The 6908-nt window shown below is 48.9% G+C and overlaps 1 pseudogene across 1 annotated transcript; it reads right to left on the bottom strand.

Moving 5' to 3' along the window:
* Positions 1–1001: 1001 nt before the first annotated feature.
* Positions 1002–5398, bottom strand: LOC306670872 (zinc finger protein 609-like; annotated as a pseudogene). Its single transcript has one exon. The product of its transcript is annotated as a zinc finger protein 609-like (transcript).
* Between the last annotated feature and the right edge of the window lie 1510 nt (positions 5399–6908).

Raw genomic sequence — 6908 nt, 5'->3', positions numbered from 1 at the left:
TCATGAATTGAGAAGTCACATATCCTTTTAACTGCTTCTTGTGATGGCCCTTATATTTTAAATATGCCCTCTTTAATATATTTTTATTAGATTATGAAGGAAATTTGTTCATTTGCCCTCATCCTATGAAATAGGATACCTTTATTGCAACTTGGAGCCTGTCCCCCTACCTGGCTAGATTTTGCTAACATAATATGTATGCTGGTTCTTCAAGTATTTTAAAATTTTTCATTTTTCTTTTTTAATTTACCTTATATTATTTGCATTTGGGTTTGCAATAATACTTAATGATTTAGACTGTATTCACTACAGAGTTTGATTTCAATTCTTGATACCATTTGTTTTCTAATACAACTTTCTTGGGCTTTAGATTATAATTTTCTTTGCTTTGTGTTTTTTTTTTTTTTTTTTTTTTTTATTGCTCTGGGAGCCAAATCTCATATTTAGTTTTGTTCTTACCCCTAGAGGGATGTGCAGTAGGTGATTTCCCATTCTAGTTCCTTTGTTTGGATGGGGGATGGGGCCGTAGCTTTGGGAGTTCTTCAGGGACACAGTATCCAGTGGCCAAGGTCCGTCTGCCTTTCTTGAGCCTGACATGTAGGCTTTGTGATTCTGCTGCATAGCTTGTTGAGGCGTTGATGGCTTAAGGAGGGATATTAGTGTGGGCACAGGTCTGGAGTCCTAGTAGGCAAGCTAGTATCTGGTTCCTCCCACAATATGTGTCTAGTGCCACAGAATTTGTCTGAAGATATCTGATCGGTGCTCCTCTTGTCAGACATATCCAGCTGGACTCCTTTGGGCCTTCTGGAATTCCTATATCTCTTCAGGGCTCCTTCTCTTTCTCTTGCAGTAGTATTTTGCCTTTGAGTAATTGTCCCCAGCTCCAGTGCTGCAGGCACATTGTTCCGGGGCCTCTGTGGTGCTCCTGATGCCCCTCACCCACTGTCGAAGATCCCCGGTGGGCGAGGGGGCGGCAGGGATCCTTCTCTCTCAGCTCATTCTCACCTCCTGGGGGGTGGGTAGAGTGAGGGAGTTGAGCCTTGCTGGCTGGCAACAATGGCTGTAGAAGAAAGCCCTGCTGCATAGGGTAGGTTGTACTGAGCTGGGAGCAATGAATACCCCAAGTGGTGGTGGTGTGGTGTGTGGACATCAGGCGCTGGGAAGGGAGGGTGGGGCCGGTCAACACTTCGTTCACCCCCACCTGATCCCCCAACACTGCTACAGCTGCCACCACCCCCAACCACCCCACAGCCTCCCCGATCTCTCTCCTGAGAAGTTTTATCATTTATCGTGGGAGACTTGCTTTTGTAGTGACTGGCATGCTGCTGCAAGATGTCCAGGGCTTTGGACTCTGAGCTGGATTTACAACTGACACTGGGGCTGGCTCGTGCCTTGTCGGCATCTTCACCACCTGAGAGCTTGCTGCCATATGGGGAGAAAGAGTAGCTGGAAGGCAAATAGGAACCTGGGTAGTTCTGCATCATCACAGCAGGCATGCTCCAGTAGCTGGGGTGGTTGGGATCATAGGACTGGCTGTAGGAGTAGCCGTGCATATAAGGGATGTAGGACTGGTGCTGGGTGAGCGGGGAGGACACAGGCACATGGACACTTGGTCGTGGCTCCTTGCTCCCAAGGCGGGACTCCTCAGACGTGGACAGCTTGCAGTCACTACTTGTGCTTTCCTTCCCATCCTCCTTGGGGACAGAGTCCTTACTCCGACTCCTTTCCTCCTTCAATTTGCGATCCCGTTCCTCTTTCCACTGCTCATCCTCTGACTTTATATCTGAGTACTTGGCAGGATAAAAATATGTCCACATCCGGGGTTCTGCCTCCTGTCGGTACCAGAGTATTGGATCCACCTCTGCCTGTCGGCCACACTCCGTGCCTGTCTTAACCTCAGAGGCCTCCTTGCCTAGGTGACTGGCCTCATTTAGCTTCACTTTAAGGCCTTCAGGGGCTTGGCTGGGGAGTTTTGAAGAGTCATCTAACTTGGGGATGATGACTGACTTGGCAGGATCAGTCCCTGGCTCCTTGGCCTTGCTGGGTCCTGACTTTACCAAGTCTGTCAGGCTGGGAGCCTTGGTGAGGGTGGGTGGAATTGATGGCTTTTGCTTCCACTCCTCCTTGAGTGCTGACTCCCGTTCCTTCAGACCCATCTCTGCTTTCTTGTCCAGTCCCCGCTGCTGCTGTTCAAGCTCTGCCGTTTCTGTTGTTCTTCATACTGCTGTCGGTAAGCTGTGTTAGTGCTCAGGAGGTGGGTGTGGTAACTCTGGTCACTGTAGCCATAGGGGGGCACATAGGCATACTGGTTGTAGTACAGGGACTGCATGTACATGTTGGGCCGCTGCTGGATGACCGAGGGCTGCTGACTGGAACTGCTCAGTTCGGGCTTCTTTTCTTCACAGACATCATTCTTCACTTTCCCCTCTATACTTTCAGGCTCCTCATCCTTTTTGGTCTTCAGGGCCTGGCTCTCCACTCCTGCCTGGCTGCTAGGGTTCAGAGTTCCTGGGCTAGACTGTGCATAACTTGGAGAGTAGTAACTCTCAAAGCCTTGGTAATATGGTGAGTCTTTGCTCTGTGGCTGAGGAGGGAAAAGAGTTTTCTTAGCCCCTTCCTTAACCAACTGTTCAGGGTCCTTTGATTTGACACCGTCCACCTTGCCCTCCCCATCCTCCCCAGAATCAGAGATGTCAGAGTATGCAGGGCTGTTGGTTTTGACTGAGCTGGCTTCAGCTCCATTCTGGGTCACTACATGTAAGGGAGTCAGGGGCTGGGTAGGGGTTGTGCTATCTAGGCGGCTGCTGCCTCCGATTGAAGGGCTAGGGCATTATCTGTAAAGCTGTAGATTTTATCAGCTTCAGCCTTGATGCTAGCCAGTCGGCTTTGATGGGGGTCTGATGAACCGTTCAGGAGTCCTTCCATTTTCATCCCATCTCCTGATGATTCCCTGAATGGGCTTTTGCCTTCTTCTGTTCGACATACCTTCCCAGGGGTCAGAGGACTTTCAAGTTCCTTTGAAGATTCTTCTTTTTTTTTTTTTTTTGTCTTTTTTCTTGTCCTTGGCTGGAGTCAAAGCAGGGTTGACAGAAAAAGGTTCTCCCATAACAGTAGGCTTGGGCTGAATGGGCTTGAGTTGAGGACTGTTAGGCATCGCTTGGACCACTGTGGTGGTCAAGCCTGAGGATGATCCTGGGCTTGCTGCTGTGAAGGTAGCTGTCTGGAAGGTGTAGATTTGCTGTGGGGGGATAGCAGGGGCAATGGGCCGGGCTGACTTTAAGCTCTTGGAAGGAATCTTTTCAGGTTTCAAACTAGAGGATTTTTTACATTTCTCTTTTTCCATACACTTCCTTTCCAAAGAATCAAAGGCATCATTGCTTGTTTCATCCATTACTGAGGGTCCATCATCAGAACCATCATTGGATAAGGCCCCAACATCTGTGTCCCCTTCCCCACTCAATTTTTCTTACAGAGGCCTTTTGTGCTGAATTTGTTTGAAGGAGAGGGGCTATGAGGCTCCACAAGGCGAACTTTGGGGGTAGCTGAACGGGCAGGGGACAAGGAACCTTTTTGTGAAACAGGTGCACCGTTGCAGCTCCCGAGGTCTGCATGGAGGGTGGGCTCTTCTCCATACTCACTGTCTCCATCAGCTTCAGGCTTGCTATCATCATCTGTATGGGCATGAGCTTGGTGGTACTTAAGTCCATTGATGTGCTTGTATTTTTTGTTGCAGTTTGGGTGGGGACAGTCAATTAGGACTGGGGAGGGGCAATTTCTGTCCAGAACAGTGGGTTCCATCTTGGTCCCAGGGAGGGGGCCAGTGGCTGAGCCCATGGAATTTGTACGGACACGCTTGCTCCCTTTGGACTCCTCGGAGCTAGAATTCAGCTCCATGTTGAAAGGGGCTTATTTTTCCGCTTATTCGTGAGGAAGGGCTGGCCTTCACATCTTCTGAGGTGCTGCTGGCAGGCGGGCGATGCTCTGAAGAATTTTGGCTGCCCCGGTGGCCTTTGCTATTGGCTCCTGCTCGGGTTTTGCTGCTGTGCTGGTCCCTTTGCTTTCAGAGGCTGTGGATGTCTCATTGACAGGTGTGTTACTGTTTGGACGCATTCGTTTGCCTCTACCTCGACCACTGCGCATTTCCAAGTCACTGGTTGGGGAGTCACAGAACCTTGGGGGGGCCCAATCATGCCGTGTGCAGTCAAGAAGTGTACCTACATATGTCTTGTTCCTCCACGTTACATTTACCACCAACATCCCATCTTCTGTTTCCTGCCACACGATGCCTTCAAGGTTGACACTGGTTCCAGGTTCACAAGGGCCTAAGCACTCAGGCTCTGTGGCTAGAGCCACATCACATGTGTTGACACCAACTGATCGTGTCCGAACCATAATCTGCTCACAGGGAGATGAGATGTCATTATTAACCACTGGCACCAAAAGGTGCAGAGGCAGCACTGCTGGTGTGGAGACAGGGGACTCCATCTTTTCAGACTTGACTTTCTTTAGCGGGCGACACTCATTCTCCCCTTTCTCTGGCTCCGGTTTAGTTCCCAAAGGATTGAGCGCAGCCCCAGTCTCAATAGCTATACTCCCAAGTGGCTCCACAGCTCCTGTATCCACCCCTGTACTTCCATCATACTGACCACCCCGTCCTCCCAAGGGAACAGGCTGGAGGACCCCAGGATCCTTTTCTGAGCAAGTCCCCACTCCTTCGCTTCTCTCCTTCTTGCTCTTAGATGAGCTGTTCTCCTTCTCCTTTTTGGAGCCACCTACACTGCAGGATGCCTTAGCTGCCTTCTCTGAGCCCTTGGGAGCGATAGCAGTAACCAGGCCTCCTGCATTGGCACCATCTCCTGAGTGCCCCTGCACCTCTTTCTTGCTAGCTGCCCCCTCACTTGGAGTGAACAAGGAAGTCCCTGGAGTGGGTTTGCTAGTGTCTTTTCCACTCTTATTCCTTTTGGATTTTGATTTGCCTTCCTTCCCTTGAGGACCTGGCACTGGGGTCACAAACTTGATGTTGTCTGGTAGTGTGGCCACAGCATTGGGAGCTGGTATCACCACCTCCTTTGAGCCTGACATTTCCAGTTTCTGCTGGTCCTTTTCCAGATCGGCGTCCAGGTCAATGATGAGATTCCCTACTCCAATGTCCCATTCATCCCCACTGTCGTATGTCTCAACCGGGTTTGCATCCACTCCTTTCCCTCCGGAGGCTCCACTGCTCAAGGACATCTTAGAGTCAACGTCCCACCTCAAGATTCAAGGCTCTTCCTTGCCCCCAGCTTTCCTATTTTCAGCTTCAGCTATGTTCTCAGACCTGCCACATTGGTCAGTACCTGCCCAGTGGACAACATCATTGCGCGCGGCCGGTCCCGGGAGCTGCCACCTCCGCCCGCCCGGGGCCCCGGGCCGTAGAGCCCTCTTTTGCTTTGTTGACAGACATCTTTGGGTTTTCTTAAAGACCTGATATAAAACCTGATTAAAAGTGTTTTTCCTCTTGACTGAATTGAAAATTATTAGGTTCCAAATTTTTCTTCTTGAAACTAGACATTCCCTGTGTGTGTGTGTTTAACATTACCTAAGAGTGTAAGATCATCTTGACTTTGGTCAAGGTTTCTTTTTTTTCCCCCAAGTAAATGTTTTGTCTTTGTAGTTATAAAAATAGTTTTAAAATATTCTGTGTGTGCATACTTACAGCCATTTGATTCTTGACAAAGGTGCCAAGAACATATGTTGGATAAAAGATAACTTTTTAAACAAATGGTTTTTGGAAAACTGGATATGCGTATGTAGAATGAAACTAGATCCCGGGTGGGAGAAATCCTGTCTTGACTAGCAGCTGTGAATGTCTCAAGTGTGTAAAAGGAAAATCTTCACACATTCACGCCGTCAGGAATACCTACGGAGAGGAGCATTCTGCTCTGGTCACTTAGGAAAGTAAACAACTGTCCCCAAATTTACCTAGTGTTACCAAGGGAACCTGTATAGGGGCCTGGTGGTCTGATCCCCTGTGGCACATTGTGATTGGGTTAAAAGTCTATAAAATGTGTGGTTTCTCCTGCAATAAACAAGTTTGCAGGTTGCTTGCCACAAGCCTGCTTTTACCCAACTCCCAGGGTCTGGGTTATGACTCCTTTGGCTCTTACCTGCGCCTGAGCTAGCTTGGCACCCTACAGATCCCTACCTCAACCTACACAAAGGTCAAATCAAAATGGATCAAAGACTTAGGAATTAGACCAGCTGTTGCCACCTGCAGCAACAATCCCGCGAGAATTTATCGGAGGTGGACTGGGAATGAACTACTTCCTTTTCTGAGCTGCTTCCTTGCTTCCTTGCTTGTTCGCTAGTTTATAGAGGAAGAGAGGCTTTGCTTAGAGGAAGAGAGGCTTTGAGAGGAAGAGAGACTTTGCTTAGAGGAAGAGAGGCTTTGCTTAGAGGAAGAGAGGCTTTGCTTAGAGGAAGAGAGGCTTTGCTTAGAGGAAGAGAGACTGCTTAGAGGAAGAGAGACTTTGCTTAGAGGAAGAGAGGCTTTGCTTAATTTTAGAAGTGCTACGCTTTCAGAGAGGCTACTATTATCAGAGAGGCTGTTTCTTAGAGATCTGGTGCTTCTTAGAGGTGCGTCCTGCATCCTGCTTCCTAAAGGTGCGTGCTAGAGGTGTGTGCTATCAGAGGTACTTTCTATCAGAAGTGCTTCTTAGTGGTGTGTCCTGTGACCTGCAACCCACGATCTAGAGGTGTGTTCTTAATTTCGCGTTTTGCGATATGCGATCTGCGACCTGCAACCTAGAGGTGCGTGCTAGAGGTGCATTCTTAGTCCTGGTCCTGCCATCTCCTCCCAGGTGAAGAGAATGTTTATATACCTAAGGCGGCCAATCAGCTTAGGATTAAGTAGGATGGTTGGAGTATGC

Source organism: Sciurus vulgaris (assembly GCF_902686455.1).
Source record: "Sciurus vulgaris genome assembly, chromosome: 10".
Lineage (NCBI taxonomy): Eukaryota > Metazoa > Chordata > Mammalia > Rodentia > Sciuridae > Sciurus > Sciurus vulgaris.
Note: the sequence above shows the minus strand (reverse complement) of the source record. Positions and strands in the feature narration are given on the sequence as shown.